The sequence below is a fragment of the Varroa jacobsoni genome, unplaced genomic scaffold (assembly GCF_002532875.2).
Source record: "Varroa jacobsoni isolate VJ856 unplaced genomic scaffold, vjacob_1.0 scaffold_255, whole genome shotgun sequence".
NCBI classification, from domain to species: domain Eukaryota; kingdom Metazoa; phylum Arthropoda; class Arachnida; order Mesostigmata; family Varroidae; genus Varroa; species Varroa jacobsoni.
The window spans coordinates 179045-195322 of record NW_019213157.1 but is presented as its reverse complement, the minus strand read 5'-3'; the positions used below and the strand labels follow the sequence as shown (position 1 = coordinate 195322).

Sequence of the window (16278 nt, the reverse complement as noted above, 5' to 3'; positions counted from 1 at the left end):
CAAATCAATAACATAAGACGTTCAACATTCGAAACGTATGGTGGCGTTTATTTATTTCTTTTTTCGCCTAAAACCTTCAAGGGCAAAGCTGTTTGAGTGACCTAACTATGGCCGCGGGCTGAGGTTGCTTAACTGAGGCCAGTAGACATGTACATATGTTGAATAAACACTAAGTATATACATGTTAGTTTGCACTTCATGACCGTACAGCGTAATCATGATTGATCATTGTTAATTCTATCTCGTGTCTGGTATTGTAATCCGATTATCTAGAAAAACGTTTCTCATTTAGCCGGTCGTGATAAGCTTTAGTTTCGCAATAGAAAAAATCACAGGCTTCTCGCACGTAATGAAGCGTGTCTACGCCCGCATTCCAACCCGAGTCACCACGAGTTCCTAATACTAATCCATCATACTTTTTGTATCTATTATAGTTAAATGCTGAACGTCACCTGAGCTCGAAGCTGACAGGCCTGTAATCCCTATAAACTGTTTAGAGACGTTTAAAATACACAGCGCAATGATCTGTTGAAACCTGTAGGGTGCATAAGGACATCTGATAAATGCACACACACTACCTCAGGAGCAGGCAAACGTTTTGCGGTATCGGTGATTCAATCAGCTCATTTGTTTCGCTAGTCATTCGCGTAAAGCTGTGTGTATGCCTTAGAACATCTATTACAATTCACCGTCCGACTAAACCATCAATCTGTGGTCGACGATCATTGTAAACAATAGAATTTTTTATAGTGTCAAATATTCCGACTGAAACACGTCAGACGCTAAGACAGGTCTGCCAGCTATCTCTCCGAAACAGATGTTTGGAGTGACACTGAGATCATAGTCGTTGAAAGGACACACAAGAACAACTCAATCCGAAATTCTAATTATTGATTTTGCAGGGTGCAGGGTCGGACCCCCATCGGCCACAGTTGGATACCTAATCGTTATGCGACCTCCGAACGCTGCCTGTAACGCCCACTCAATAGAATGGAACAAAGGCAAACATAGAGTAGATAAGGACAGTCTGAGTGTGTATGTGCGTGCGCGCGCGTTTCTTAAGCTACATCCACGCAGTGCTGCATGTGATTCCCATCGAAAGGACCGTTTAGTCATCACGTTTCATGTACGTGGATAATTAGTAAAGCCATTGCGCAACGCTAAAGATTATCGTTTAAATAATATCATCGTAGTTTTGTCATTTTAAAATAACCCTTCCTTAACCTAAAACCTATTACGATACATTTCCTGTCTTGTTCTGGTGACGTCTTTCACTGAAAATTCTATCATCCAATGTCAGCTCCTGCAGCGTTAGGACAAACGTAGTAGTTTGGATAAGGAATAAACTTTTACCGGTCTAAATTCGATACCATCACTTTTATTTAAGGGTTTCGGTGTGTGCGCGACAATTGAAGTTGTCGAAGGGTTAAGTACACAAAGAGTGAGCGAGGTATACGTTACAATCAATTGGAGTTGGTGTATCTGAATGTGTGCGTGGGCACCTCCGCCCTCATCTCCTACCCACTACCCATAACGCCCAGCGAATTCCCTTATCGCTTTGATTGCAAATGCAAATTACTCCTAGGGACTGCTGCTGCTATTGAAAGGGCCAATACAGTAGAATGCGTATCAAGTGTAGAGGTAGCGGAGTTGTGACGATCCCTCACTCCACCATATGATTCCTGGAAAGCAAATATCATGAGATATAATTAATAGGTTTGATACGAGTCGATGAAAGTAAGCCCAATAAAAGTTTTTTTTTTTTAACGTTTCGAATTCTCTACTTAACTTGGATGGATTCGTACTTTCAGACCTTGCAAACGACTAGTGTATACCGATGGTAGTAGATAGTCCATACGCTTCTAATAATACGCATCTCTATTATGAGCTAATTGGATGATGCGGTGTTTACTGTCCTGTACGGCCTTTCCCTGTTATTAATTAATTAAGTAATTAACTAAGAATTAAGGCTCCATCTGTCTTTTTTCTAACCAACCTTTACCTTCTTGCTTGTTCGCATTGTTCTAAGACTCACCTGCACCATTTCTTCTTCAAAGCAATGCTGAATCATACCAACATTGAAATTGTACCAAATGAGGTCATTTTTTTTACGTCAAATGACACGGTTACAAACACGGGTCCCGTCATTTGTTCGGGCGAAATCATATTCAATTTCTATTTACGTTTTAAGTGAGAAAGAATAGCTTCAATTGTAATAGCTAGTATTAAGAGAAGTGTCAAGGTTAGCTAATCGCGGTCACTTGTAGCTGGCAGACAGACAAGCAGGGACAACTGCAATATGGCGGTCCTGTCAGTCTCGTTTCAACTGACTTGACAGTCTTTTTTGATGTGTCAGTTCCCCGTCTTATAATTCGATTTATAGCCTTCTATTCAGTTTGGTAAAAGCCTCGATATAAGGGAGCAATAGCACAATTGTCTAGTACTTCGCCGGCTTTAATTCGGCAGTACATAGCCCTCGATAATTGAGTTATCTGAATATGCAAAGTTTATCCTTCGTTCAGTCCGGTAAACTGAATAGTTAGAGAATTAAAATCCCGAGCACGCTACTGTGGTTAGAAGTTACCGCTACATCTTTAGATCAGCATATTATACTAAATGACAGTTTTTTATGAATTTTCATTTCCGTCATTCGAACAGTACCAATGTAAGATACATTGTTTTTTCTTTGCTGTTTATGTTTCACTTTTTCGCCGGTGTTAGCGGTGTGTTAAGTAGGTAACTGTGTACGTGTGTGTGTGTTTCGCACGTTGCGATGACCGAGCAGCTGAAAAGGACCAAGTACAAGGTAGCTAGAAAAGCGGAAGTAACCATCAGTTTGTCTTAGCTATATAGAATATACAGCGGTCAATTGAACAGTAAACTAGTAAGCTATTACTGATTAGGTTGAAAGAACCCGCCCTTTTGGCTGTGTCATATCTAAAAACTTGCCGAATCCTTCAGTCTTTCAGCCAAAGCAACTCACTCAAGGCCGCTCGTTCATCTACGGACGATGACCGAGATCGTAAGCGGGTTGAGCCAGCAAAACGACACGAACAGAATGGAAGGAAGGTCCAGCTCCGCATGTCAATCGTTTGCTGAGGCCCGTTCGTAGACCATTTCGAAGAGACCACCAAAGAGGCAATCGGATAGAGATGCTCGGTCCTTTTTGATAACTATGCATATCTCGCCATAATGACCTTCGTCTACAGCAGGCGCAATGGCGAGACCAAACGGAACACGACACATGCAGAGACAGCTGACAACAGCAGCAACAATGATCACTATTGCTACGACAATGCGATGCCACCGTCTCTGTTGCAACCGAAGAGGGAAACAGCATGCTGACGTGAATACTATTACGAGCGCCGGTACACATAGAGATGATCAGAAACCGCTGTCTCTAGCCGAGAGGAAAGGGAGAACGTCCACAAAAGGGAGAGCGGGCTTTTGCGTGGACTAGCTGACTATCCTTGGGGCAAGGCAGCTCACGCAGCTGAATAACTTTTTGAATAATATTAGCGGATTTAGTCTGTACGAGGCGATCTGCCCACGGACGTGCCTTCCATGCAATCCTTCCGACAGTCGTCCTACTCTTACACGCCCTCATCCTTCCCCAGCTCCCCTTCCCTCCCAGGAAAACATTCCTGCCTCTCGCGCACGCTCTTTCCCTACTGGGATGCAGGGAGAACCGTTGACGTTAAACGAGTGCAAAAAGAGCACAGTCACTGTTTCACCCTCAAAAGCAGAGACATAAAGTCCCACACCGTTGTAATCATTGTCTCTGTTCTTTATTGACGTCGGCCTGTTTTTGCTCTAAAGGACAATATCTCGCTGTTTCACTTTGACTATCGGTCTTGACGTACTTTGAGTTTTTGTCCATGTGTACCTTTGCATACGCACGAAGACGCATAGCCAACTTCATGACACTGCACACCTTCGCAGTGACGGTGGAAGATGGCTGTGGTAACTTGGCTTTAGACAAACTGTATCACCGCTAAATAGCTTGACACGTCAGACGAAACGTGCGACGCAACGCTAAATGACTAATAAGTTCAGATTACTGAACGATATGAGATATTAGAACACATCGTTTATATAGATTAGGTGATCGTTTAGCAGTATTTGAGTAGTAGATACGGTACAATAATAACGGTCCCTTAGCTATCAATCATAATATACTGCTCCGTGTACAGGCTGACGTTAGTTACTCGCGATTCCGACGGAGAAAATTGCATCCTTAACCAAAGCAAGATAGGAACAAAACGCTGTTTTAGTCGACAATCTACGACCGCCGTTGATGCTTAACTTTCTTTGCGTTCGGCGACTAGCTACGCTGGCAGTAGTTACAAGCTTGCAGTCCCTTGGTGTTATATATCGTCTGTTTTCTTTGTTAAAACATCAAAGCATTGTTTTTGCTATCTATGTTTCTTACCAGTTTTACCTTTACTAAGTTTGAGTTTGGCCGTGTGTACCTTATGTTGCGATGAAGGATTCTGATCCGAAGCCTGATTGGTGATTTTTTCACAGTATGCTTGAAGGGTGCTCTTTCGATATCACAGAATGAATAAATAGAATCATCTTTTTGGTAATTTTGGTGAATAGGCCTATAGTTTCCCATGGGTTCTGGCTATAGTTGTATGAGATCAAAAGGCGTTCTGAGAAACATTCTGATAGAAACACAGCTGATTGTTGCATACCACCATTGCTCCTACCATAACATTATAGAAAAACACCCACTTAATTAGCGGCAAAAATCCTTTAATTTGTAGCTGAGTAATTAAAATAGATCTATAAATCCGCAACGCATCGGCGCTTCAAGGGACCGCCTTACTTATTTATTATATAAATTAATACTATATATATATATATATATATTTGTTTTATCTTGAACTCGGTCGGGGAGGGCGGCTGACCTCTTCTAGCCAAGAAATTTCGTTATCTATAAAAGCTCAAATCAGTTTTTTCAGTACAATTAAATAAGCGGACCAAAGGCTATTCTATAATGAAAATAAATAATGAGATCTGGAAAATACAGCGTACAAAGGAACGATGGCAAAGAAACCATAAAGAATTTCTTGTGTGCATTCCCCAGACCTACGCTTAGGATAGATAAACTAGACAAAAACGGACTGCGGCCGTTCTTGTTGAGTCATTGTGCTTTAGGCTTGTCTATCGGTTAATTGACAGCCGATTGTTTGTTTAAACAGTATAAAATTAACTACATGAAACCTTTTTAATGATATTTGTATGAGTCGCAAAAAGAAACTCAAAGTAGATTTCTAACGAATCTTTCATATTCCCTAAAAAATGACATTGTATTATTTAATAGCAACGCTGCTGTATAGCCCTGTCGTTCATACAAACGAATCTTGCGAAGGCGGTGTGATCCAGCAAAAGTTCACTTTCAGTGTTGACGCTAGTTTTTCTGTGTATAGGAAGTTACGTATAAGGTTCCTTTTCCCTATGCAGTTTTTGAGCAAAGAGTGGGGGGGCGGGGCGGGGGGGGGGAGGAGCATACATGAAAACCGGGTCTCCCTATACTTCATAATTTTTTATTCTCTGCGATGAGAGCCAGAGAAACAGGTAACGTTCTTGATCTTACCTCAATCCTGGATCTGGTTTATAAAGCGGTCGGCTTCATTTTCTTAGTCAGCTCCGGGCAAAGGGCACAATACGAGTAAAGCGGCCGCTTTTAAGGTACCATAGATGAGATCTTAATCTCTTTTGACCGTCGCTTGTGCGGGCTACGAGGTGGCAAGTTTAGTGGCGTTAAATGCTTGCCATTTATTATATGTGCGCTATCTTGGACTTTCAGCGGGTAGTACGGACCGCGGCAGGATAGGAATTAAACAGAATTTTTATGGCCGGCTAAAACTCCACATAAATAGTGGGAGGGAAGATCATTAAATACTTAAAACTAGTATGTATGTATATAGTTGTCGAGGAAGAGAACGTTAGAGATAGAGTAAGAGCGTCAAGTGTAATCACATTATGAAGACGGGTCACTGCTTAAGATATACTATTTCGACCCTATATCAGACTAAAGACAGTAAGTCGTGTACGAATATCAGTTACGTGCTAGTACTACAGTGGTAACGGCAGTTCGCCCTAGAGACCTTATATTCATCAAGGCGTCTACTACTAGAAGCATCCCGAATCGTTGGTTGAAAAATTCCAGGCAAGGAATTATATGGTTAGAAATGATTTTCGTTGGAGACCCTATGCAGAGGTAAGTAAGAAGTGTCGAAAGCTGTCGTGAAAATTAATGTTATTTTTATTTATTATTTATTTAGATTTGACGTATCTAAAGGTATGAGAAGTGCTGGCCTCAACCAAATTCATAAAACTGAAAGGGATAAAAAGATTACTGAATAGAGCTGAGCCACTGCCATGGCGTAGCAACGCTCGATTTTATACCGTGACAGAACTAAAAAAGTTGTAGTTAGAAGCTTTTTAGCTAGACAGAAATTACGATTTGTTTTCAAAATTCAGACAACTTTTTTGTAGAAAAATCTTAAGTTTATACAAAACGAGCTAATATTTTTTCATGAACAAGTTCTAAGTAATACCGTTTATTTAATTTTTATGATATTTAGTAGATTCATCTTCCTAATACCTGTATAGACAGTTCAGCACACACAGCTTTGGATTTTTGGCATTTAGTAAAAAAACAAAAAAAAAGCAGCTTCTTGCGGATGAATAAACAACAGAAGCAATTTACTACATAGCTTTGTGTAACATTTATTTCGTCTAGCAAAAAATATAGGAACTTGAAATAACGATTCTATATGCTTTCAATTGCCCACATAAGACTAAATGTCTCTAAATATTATGGCAGCCTAATAGGAATTAACGTGTTTTAGCATTTCTACGTGATTCGTTACAAAAGTAAAGCTATTTTTCCACGTAAGGAAAGTTTAATCTGGGTTGCGATCCTCATTGATTTTGCGCACCCCAGCAGAGCTCCTTATCTTATATTCTTTCTGTTGGCAGATCTCGGGTTGTTCAAGGGGCATTAAATTCTACAATGATCTCTTTTCCTACAAGCAGTTAGCGCACGAACTCCTTGGCCCTACAACGCTACGATTTACATCCAAGAGACCCTATACTTATTTCAGCATTCCTCTTATGTACACAGCTAATGTCACATGGATATAACTTCGATCTTCAGTACTCGACAACGGGAAGCAAGTTCCCAAATTTTCGTAAAGGTTATAATAGGAAATTGCTTCCGGTTCTTTCAGAATTTATCACTAAGTGCGCACTTTACAATTGATGCTTTTTACACCAAAAAGATAACGATGCATTGTAGCAAAAGCAAGCGAGCGATAGCAGGTGGAAAGTTATATAGTAACTGGGCAGAAAGAGGAACTTTGCCGGCAACCTTCGTCAACCCAGCTCAAGGTAAAATGGAACGCTGTACTAAGATAGTAAGACAGATCAATCTGGTCGCAGACGATAAAAAGCTTACTTTTCCGAAACGATCGCGGTCGACCGCTAGCTGACTAGTACGCGTACGACGACCGATTTCATCTGTTCTGTCTCTGTGCGTTACTAATCTGTGTTACGCTCTAAATAGCTATGCAAAATTACATAGAACTTCGTTTAGCTGGCAGTTTTCCAATGTTAGAAGAACTCTATGTAATTTTGAATAATTATTTAGAGCGTAACACACATACACGCATACAGACGCTAACTAATGCCCTACACTGAATTCAGACTAAGGAGTCAGCAAGCTAACAAATTACTATTATATTTATATTTGAACCTCACCAAATTTCATCACGAATCATCAAGGGTATAATTCAATGATAGTATATAATTGAGGAAAAGTCTGTGGTAGTAGAAGTATGTTGTTTCAGGTAGGAAAGGAAGCTAAAGTAGGGAATTTCGTTTCTGTCAGGTGATAAAGATGACTTTTGAAAATTACCGATGTTGCTCAATTCAGTCAGTACACGGATACACCGAAATAAAGCTGGATCACTTCGTGAAGAGGGCATCGGTCGAATGAGTTATTCCTTCCATGTTACTCTTTAGATCTGAATAAACTGTAATATCTTGTTGTAGGTTAAACTCTAGCCGAGTCAAGCCTTAACCTCTGAGCTTGTCAGAGCTTACTGCCTCGTCCCGGTGTCACGCTCAGGTAACTCCGGGGCGCACTTCTCAATACGGCTTTAATGAAAATCTAAAAGCACATCTGAAAGAGCCATGCGGATTTTAACTGAGGGTCGCATCGTTTATTCTCGACGGGGCGCTTATAAATGTACATTGATGATCATAATGACGACACAAGGCTTCGTTCTTTTCGGTAGCTCTTAGCAGTGACGCTCTATATAGAACGTACCCGGAGCACAAAGCGCTACTAATCCTGAGCTTGTTACAAAGGCTCTCTTTATGATTGGAGGCTATTTGCAGCTATGAAGAGACGAGTTAGCATTTCATAGTCACATCAACTCCTCCTTCGTCTTCTTTTTCTCCTCTCTAAGTAGCTGTTAGAATAAAGATAAGCATTAAGAGGGGCGCACGGCGTTCAGGCAAAGAACCCATCAGCAGCATTAGAGACCATTTTGCTGGTCTTAGAAAAGCAAATATTCCAAAAGCAATGAACCGCAACAGCAAAGCAACGAGCTATCATACGTTATTCATTCGATGCGGCGCTATCGTCCCGTTGTCGCCATGGCGGAGCAGCCTTTGCGGCACCGCGTCCTACAGCGGCACCAAGGTCCAGTCTTAGTCTTCAGTTAGTCATTCGCAGACTAGACTTGTTTGAATCAACAAGCCTTTGTATATGTTCTGCAAAGGGCGACAGGAAAAATAAGGGAAACTTACGGCTCGATATAACCTTTCGTTGGCGAAAAAAAAAGAAACAGCTCTGCGAGGGTGAAACGGGAGTTCACTTTGGACGTAAAAATAGAACCGGTATAGAAAGTGTCACAATGAAATTATTATTAATTTAGAGTGGGAATAATATACTGCTTCAATAGCTTTTGTGTAGGTCAACGAGTGAGAAACTTCTACAGTCTGTAGCAAATTGAAAGGCATGCGTAAATGTACAACCTCTGCATCACTCGATAGAATAGAGCACTTTTGAAGTTCAAATGAAGACGATGTTCGTATGGACTGTCGAAATAAGTTCAACAAATTCTGAACTTGCAAACGAACACAGCGGGACGGAACTTCCTTGCCGGTAGAACTGTTCAGAACTTGCTGGAGGACGACCAACCGTTCAGGAACTTCTAAGAATGGACAACTTTAAGAACGGAGTCTTTCACATGATAATTCCAGAGTCAACATTCCAGGAAATATGTACTCACAATTTAAAAGATGCACCTTTGTCAACTGAGAAAAACATAAACACAATCAGCTTCACACGCGCACATTCAGGCTTCGGTATTGTAGCCAAGCTAACAACAATTCCTCTACAAGACAGCAACCTGTTCACAGCTAATATTTTTCGAGCGGACTCACTTTATAGCCGACTCGTTAGTCATTGTAAGTAATACATCTAGGTGACCAGTTTGCCGTGGTTGGGGGTGATGGTAGAAAGAATGGAAAAATGTTTGCCATTGTCTAAGTGTTACCAGTAAATTCAGGACAAGGCACGCGAACATTCATTACAAACTTAATATAATCATAACAAAACAATATAATAACTTCATAGATATTACTACTCAAGTTTTCTTGCCGTAACGAGAAGTGCAATGTAACTTATGCACAATCGTCAATGCTTGCTGTGGCATTCCTCAGGGGGTGACATAGAGAGCGAACGAGAAGGGTTGTAGCTTTACGCATACTGCAAGCTGTCAACAGCCTGTAACGGTGGAGAAAAACAGAAAAAAAAAAGGTCGTGGACATTTAAAACTTCACTTAGTCATGCCATGGGCTTTCTGTCACGGCTGACTTGTCGAAAAGCTTTCAGAAATAGCTAAGAAAAACCTTCAGAGGAAACTCACTAGGATAAGAAACACAGGATAACAGAGAGACAACAATGAGCGCTTTGAAGGTAAGCCAAAAAGATCCTGAGCTGCAAAGGAGAAAACAGGCCAGGCATGCGGGCAGCGAATCTTTAGTACCTAAAATAAACGCGATGAACATCTCTCTCGTCAAGATGGTATAGCTTGTTGCATTACGGTGGCCATGTGCGCGCTTGAAAAGAATCAAACAAACTAGAATCAAGGAAAGCTACACTATCTATGTAACACTGAGATTGTTGGGCGCAATCGATGCAATAAATCTATCTGTTCAAACACGTCATTTCTACGATTCCTTCAACTTTTCATATTGGAGATACATCTTCCACCGAGATAAGACAGTAACCGAATTTTTGGCTATGAAAATTACCATGAAGTATTTGGTTATTTATGAACAATTACGGATTACTCGTTGTTAGGCTGTATCGAACAAAATGTGGGTATGAACCCGTAAGCACTACAAGAAGCTTGTGTGTGCCTGCGACGAGTTTCGCAGTTCGTCACAACTGATACGCAGCAGGAAGTTGCAGTTGATTGATAATTGTTTTTTTGTTTTTTCAGTATTTTGATAGAGTTTGCAGCTGCCGAGGATTGCTATTGATTCATGAACATAAATATACGTTTTAATTGTTTTTTTTTTTTCTTTCTCAACTTAAGTTTATCATGGTGCGTAACCTGGCCATTGCCATGTTTCACGGGACAGAGTTTTTACCGTTAAAGGAAGAACCGCTACATGACTCGCATCTCAGAAACAGAGGAAAAAGAAATTGCTGATGAATGTTCGTTACACTTCTATATTATATTTGACAACGCTGAACGGTTTTTCCTATTGAACTTTTGGAGCGAGTTGGACGAGATTGAGTAGAGGGGAGGGTAAGGGGGGAGTAAAAACGTAATTTTTGAAGTTCCTACCAATAAGAGGATAAATATTCTGAGTGCTTTCGGAGAGAGGGCGTTTAAATTGCCTTCTTGTTACGTCTAAGGCTTCTAGTCTGCTAGTTGTTTATGGGATTATCGTAAAGCCCGACGAACCACGTTCGACTTTCCTGCGAAGATTTATATTATTTATGTGGAAGTAGCGTTGGGATAGGCTAGAGTTTGTTTGTTTTGGCTGGTTCCGCTATATTTCTATAATTTCTGTGTATCATGACAGAGTATGCCAATATTTAGTAATAAGGCGATGACTCTCCGTAGCACTCAGTATCACTTCTCGTCCGAAAAGTTGATGTTTGTTGAAACAGGGAAAACGCAAATCGTCTACAACAAGTGCATTAATCAAATTACACTGTCAAACTAAATGATCTTACACGCACCATTATAGGCAACTAGATATAATTAGCTAGAAACTTAATTATCAAGCTGAACGAAGTTAAATATGCCCTATTGATGCAATTTATCGAACCTTTTCGGGGCATATCGAAGGGTCGCGGCTTTCGATACGACCTGGTACCATACGAATTTATGTTGACGGTTAAAATGCGTCCAAACCAAATACTGTTCTACTTGAAAGATATCGACAGTAGAGCAATAGAAATTGGGCGAAAAAATTACATTTCTTACAAAAACAAATAAATAAATGCATATTTATGCAGGGGTCTGAGAAAGGCAGCCCGAGCTTTTACGGCAGAAGGAAATCAGTGTACACCGAATACAATGCCTTGTATCCTAGAGCCGTTTCTTAGGCTTAGGGGCCTGTTTTCGTATGTGTTACCAGTAGTCAAGCTTGAAAGTGATCGCTGCAGGTGTAGAGAATGGTCCGCCGTTTCCTATAACCGTATTGGTTGAAGTAGAGCGGGTCAAAGCGGAAGTGTATCGCGTTATAATTCCATCATTTGTTTATAATTGCTATCTACGTATTACTCTAATAAAGTAATCAAGGACCCTATCAGCTTTACGTTCATAGCTTGCAACTTGCGCTGCGGGGTATCGATCGTTAGTTAACTAGCTTCTATCGTTCTGTCCATGTTAAAGACCTCGGCTAAAGTTCTCGTTACACTCTAGACGGACGACTGCCGGGAAACATAATTATAAACTCTTCTACGTACCTTTAGCTCTGCAGTCCCTAGGGGATCTGTAACTGTGGCTGTTGTATGAGAGCCACACGATTAAGGAGGCTCCTTCGATCGACGGAAAATGAAGCATCATTATTTCTATCTCAATCAAAGCCTTAAATACGGCCTACATCGGTATAGAGCCAGCCTAAGGATTTAATTGGGCACTTGTGGTCAGTTTTAATATCCTACAACAGTTCTCTACTTCTCGACCTGTTCTATGCATGTCATTTAGGTGCAATAACAAGTACGTAATTAGAATACTAGATTAGAGATTATTGTACGAAAAAGCCCACAGCTTCTCGGCACCACCTACTGCAGAGACGTGAAGGTCTAGTGCCCACTAGGAGACTGAGATGAACAGTTTTCGCACTAGGCCCCGGGGGTATCTAGACCAGAATTGGCAATCCAGCTAATATTCAGGATCTAGTTAAGCATTGTCCGAAAATTGCTCCGAACAATTAGTATCGGTGACCAATGATCGGGATATCTGGCGAGGCTTTTCCGAAACGAATGGCGAAAAACTGCTTGGAAGATTAATTCATTGTGCTGAATAATTTGGACGTCGGCCAGCGCGACCGCAGCTTCGAGTGTTTGGGTGCATGGTAAAATCATAGCCAATAATATTGATGCACTAACCGAAATAGTTGAAAATAAAGGTTGCTTTCGTGCGGTTCTTTTGAATTCAGGCCAGTTGAAAGGCTGTAATAGAAGGCGCATTTGATTTCCATCTAAGGTTTAGACCTTTGGGTGAGTGGTGACCCCATGGGTTTTCGTTCCAGGTTTGATGAAACTGAAACATTCGAATTAATTGTCCTATGTTTATTAATAGTTAGAAAGAATGATCGACACTTCTAGTCGTCAAAGGGTCTACTTTTAAATTTTTAGGTAGGAGAGAATTCAACAATAAAAAGCCTTTTATTAACATTTCGGTGGCATTGAACAGCAGTATAAATCCATAAGTAATTAGTCATATAAAACAAATACAGGAAGTAAGGTAAGCGATAAAAATTAAATGTAAATAATTTAGAGCAAAGATTTGTAAATAGTTACTTTATGTAAATGATATATATGTTCAACTTGTGAAAGTTAAATGCTTACTGAAGCAGTTTGCGTATTACCCCTGCAAGCTATTTTAGTTATGTGAGGTCCCCATTAGAATTCGAGTAAATTGACCGAGATGAGTCAATTCACTCATGAAGAGAGTTCTATGTTATACTTTCATATATTCGAAAAAGAAAAGGTAGGTAAAGTTAAGCCGCCTGTAAACTAATCTAATAAATCTAGTAAAAGTCAGACTGCATTTTTAAGTTATTAAAAAAAAATCTCGCAAAATTAATTTTACTGAATTTCTTCTTGGGTTGTCCGAAAAGCGTTCACCGTTTGTGTGGCTAGACGCCTTCAGCTCCACCTATTTTTGATAAGAAAAGTTGGGTCGAGTCGACATTGATTATTTGATAGATGGGCTAATATTATTAGGATTGTGTCATTCAGACTCAGGGTAAACCGCCTTAATGATGAGATAAATTTTTGTAAGAATTCGTTATATTTTATTACGATAAAGGCATGAATATTGATCCAGCCCATAAAAAAATATGCTTATTATGGTTGAGATGCCGCTTTCGTTTTGGAAATCCCGATGTCGAATGTGTGCTCCGAAGTTGTGGATTAATGACAGAAAAAGCTGATCAAACCTATGCGAAGGGACCGACATATAAGAAGCTATGGTATTGCGAAGAAACTGGCGTTTGAGAAAAGACTAAGTACTCCTTCGTCCGACACCGTCTTTTAGCTTTCCATTAGACGGCCGACTTTCAGCACGAAACGAACAGTGTGTGCGTGTGTGCTTGGGTTCCAACCGAGACTACGACGTGTGCCAAAGATTAGCAGGCAAACCCGTAGCCTAACACGAAGACTCGTCTATGCAATCTTACGTTATTTGAAGAGAGCCCGATGTATGAATACTACGCGAATTAATGTAGAAGAATCCCCATATCAACCGTACTTCCATCTGCGACACTGTACAGACACGTAACGAAGTTCAACTACTTCTGAACGGCTAATCGCGCCTGACCAAAAATTGTATCCTATTCAGTAAAGGAACTGTGCATTTTCAGTTGTGGCCGCCCGGAAACAACTCAATAGTCAACTAAGTGAACAGCAAGCATCAAACAAAATTCATCGGATGGGCCACACACTGTTTTCCGCCATGACAATACCAATAACATATATATCTTTAGAAAAACTGACAAAACCCAGATGGAAAAGTTGAATAGGTCCGTCGTAGCAATCATCTGATTACTATGATCTAATATGATCTTCATAGAACTAAATTATGTCAAGTTAGTCTTAATAAAAGGGTGCGAAAAGCGCTTGTCACAGCTTTTTCCTTCAGAAACCGCTGATGAGAAGGTCACTGAGAAGGTCTCCACTGATGGAATTATGGTGTTACTGCTGAAGTGACAGGAGACTATTGATCAAAGGTAGCTTAGTGCTATTATTTTTAAATCTTCAAATATCTGCTTGAATTTTGGCTTGAAAACTTTTTCGACCGTTTAATAGAAAGGCACAAGTGTATAGCTACTTAATTGATATGAGGCTAAATAATATATACAGTATTTGTGCTTTTGATTAAGCAAATGTGTTCCACTCGACAAAAAAATTTAAACTTTGAAGCATATATAAAAGGAGGAAAAATATCTAGTTGCCTTGTCACTGAACTATCTTACGACTACCTGAAACAGTAATATCAGGGCATTTCGATACGTATATGGAATTGATCCTCAGTTCAATTGGAACTTACTCTTTGAAATTTATTTTCTTCTTATTAATATTTCGACCTCGAATAGATGAAACTGAAAGATTCAGAAACGGAGAAATAATCATATGTTTAATAGTACGAAAGTTTTTAAGTGAAAATCACGGGATATGTGTTAGCATAAACTGATCTTTGGGTGCTTTCTTAGCGATGTAGGTTTTAATAGTCGATTAAACCATCCGCCTTGAACATCCTTCACCTAGATATCATCTACAGTAATGTACGTCATCAAACGATGTAAGCGTTGTCTGAGGGAACGGTAGTCGGGAATGACGACACCGATAGAGCTCGAGTCGGTCGACTCAGACATCAACTCCAGTCATCTACAAACACATTTCGTTAACAAACATTTTACTTGCTAAGGAGATAGTTGCACAGCTGAAGTACAATCCTTCTCCCAAATTGTACGAATACCAGATTAATGCTTTGAATAATGCCGTCATTCACCAAAGAGTATTTTTGAAGAAAAAAAAAAAAGAAAAAAGCGGTGCCTTACGAAGGCGGACATCTTTAGATGTCCGCCTTCGTAAGGCACCGCTCCATTTCATAACAGATTTACGGGGTGCCTTGAGCCTCAAATAGAGCAGTTATCTATTATCGCAGAGAACGTTTCCAGTTGACCATTGAAGCTAAATACTTACTCACGATCCATTATGAACATAGATTGCGTTAATTGGTCTACCGGTGACACGTTTCCTTCAGAAGCCCCTCGTCGTTTCAACAAACCCCTTTGGACATAACATGCTAACTTGTTTGAGGGGCTGTGCGTACTACATGAAATGCGGTTAAAACGCCATCCGTCATACATTTTTTATTGGTAACATAATCAATCAAGCACCGCAGACCAGATTGCTCTTGGATAAACCGTCGGGCAGACTCGAAAAACCTATGAAGAAACACGAACAATGAGTGGTACTCCGTTTCGTAAGAGTGAAACACTCGTCAAAATTGCCAGGCTATTGACAAGCATGAAGAGATAACGATGTGTACTGCACAAAAGATTAGCCTACAGTAGCGTGTTTTTTTTTTTGGGTAGACTTAGGTAGTTTTATTAGACGATGCGGATCTACAGGAGGAATGCGAGAAGATTTCGGCTAAAGCGAAAGTGAAATAAATTCGCCTAAGTTAAAGGTAGAAGCTATAAGAAAACAGCCTCAATTATAAATTATGCCACTGCCTCAATTATAAATTATGCCACTGCCTCAATTATAAATTATGCTCAACACGCGTCGTCTAATATAGCTTATTGTTCAGATAGGAAGCAGATGTTTTCAACATTGCCATATTCGTTTTAGGGCGTAGATATTCCTATACGGATAGGGAATGATATCAGTTATCAGGATTTTCCTCATGCACGTAAGGCGACATCAGATAATTTCTGTGCGCTGTCTAACCATAAAAGCCCGAATCACAAAAGTTAGAAAATCGTTGTGTTAGA

The 16278-nt window shown here is 40.2% G+C and overlaps 1 long non-coding RNA gene across 1 annotated transcript; it reads right to left on the bottom strand.

The window, feature by feature from the left end:
- Positions 1–1358: 1358 nt before the first annotated feature.
- On the bottom strand, positions 1359–3657 carry LOC111258693 (uncharacterized). Its single transcript, XR_002679137.2, has 2 exons — positions 2984–3657; positions 1359–1682 (listed from the first exon to the last, which is right to left on the bottom strand). It is a non-coding gene; the product is annotated as an uncharacterized LOC111258693 (long non-coding RNA).
- Positions 3658–16278: the final 12621 nt, after the last annotated feature.